Source organism: Enhydra lutris, unplaced genomic scaffold (assembly GCF_002288905.1).
Source record: "Enhydra lutris kenyoni isolate GAN:26980312 unplaced genomic scaffold, ASM228890v2 scaffoldscaffold1, whole genome shotgun sequence".
NCBI lineage: Eukaryota > Metazoa > Chordata > Mammalia > Carnivora > Mustelidae > Enhydra > Enhydra lutris.
The window spans coordinates 33,756,630-33,758,052 of record NW_019154085.1 but is presented as its reverse complement, the minus strand read 5'-3'; the positions used below and the strand labels follow the sequence as shown (position 1 = coordinate 33,758,052).

The following is a 1,423-nucleotide window of genomic DNA, read 5'->3' as shown; positions in this document are numbered from 1 at the left end:
TTCATTAAATATTTAAGTGGACCATGCTGTCATTTTTCTAGAAATTAAGCATATATTAGAAATGCCAATTAAAGACTTTTTTCTGACACAAGAAGAGCCCATGATATATTTTTAAGTGGGAAACACCTTTTGCAGTACAGCTAAAACGTAACTGAGAAAAGAAATTATTTTTTACTTTAAGCTTAGAAACAGGGACCTTGTCTCCTTACCTCTATACTATTTGTTAAATGTCTACCTCCAGCTGAACCGTCAACCTATTGACGTTTTTTACTGTTGTAAAACAAATATTATTCCCTTGTAGTTATACAGGAAAAGCTGCCTGAGCAAGCTGAAATAGCTCAGTTGGGAGAGCGTTAGACTGAAGATCTAAAGGTCCCTGGTTCAATCCCGGGTTTCAGCAGTTTTTTTGATGCTTATGCTAAATGTACTTTCTGGCAGTATTGAACAAAATGTAAGCTGTAAGGGGAAAATTAGGTTCTCATGCAGATTTCTGGGGTGGATCATTGGCTTTTTAGGGAGGGGTGGTGTCAGGAGTCTTGGGGGGCCTTTTTGTATAAACCCACTAGCACTGTTGAACTTCCTGAGTGTGATAGTAATAGCTAACTTATCTAGAGTACTTGCTAAGTGTCAAGATTTCTTCTAAGCTCTATGTAGCTAACTTATTTAAAATGACCACTAAGGGGCACCTGGGTGGCTCAGTCAGTTAAGCCTCAGACCCTTGGTTTGGCTCAGATCATGATCTCTGAGGTCGAGCCCCATGTCAGGCTCCATGCTGGGGTGTGGAATCTGCTTAAGATTCTCTCTCTCCCTCTGTCCCTGCCCCCCCACCTCTTTTTTTTTTTAATATTTTATTTATTTGATAGAGATTACAAGCAGTCAGAGACCTGCCCCCCACCTCTTAAAAAAAATGGCTTTTAAAATTCTCAATAGCTACTTGTTAACTAAACAAAGTATGTGTCTGAGGCCTGAGATATGGTAGGTATAGAGTTAATGATTTTTACTTTGAGCATCATTATTATTTCTATTGGCTAGGAACTTCAGAAGCTAAAACTATGAGACGTGAGTTATTTCTTCTTTTTGTGGGGGGGGAGGGAGGAGGTGGCTCACACATCACTTCCAATTGATGTGAGTTATTTCTAATGACCTTCACCCTGCTATCTGATAAGTTGATATTAAAGATCATCATTTCCCTCCTGATTATTTTTAAAATCTATATTAACAATTCCTTGCTTTTATATGATCAATGCAAAAGCATATTCTCCCACTGGGGCTTTAGTTTTGCAGAATGGGATTTAGCTTCTATTCCAAAGGTCTTCCCTGAGTTTACAGGCAGCAGAGGGTGGAGAGGGGTCTTTGAGTCTCTGAAACGGAGTGCAAACTTGTGTGTTCATATACACATTTCCCTGGGAAGACTGTCCACAGG

At 39.4% G+C, this 1,423-nt stretch overlaps 1 non-coding gene across 1 annotated transcript; it reads left to right on the top strand.

Moving 5' to 3' along the window:
- Nucleotides 1–327: 327 nt before the first annotated feature.
- TRNAF-GAA lies at nt 328–400 on the top strand. The gene has a single exon. It is a non-coding gene; the product is annotated as a tRNA-Phe (tRNA).
- The last annotated feature ends 1,023 nt before the right edge of the window (nt 401–1,423 follow it).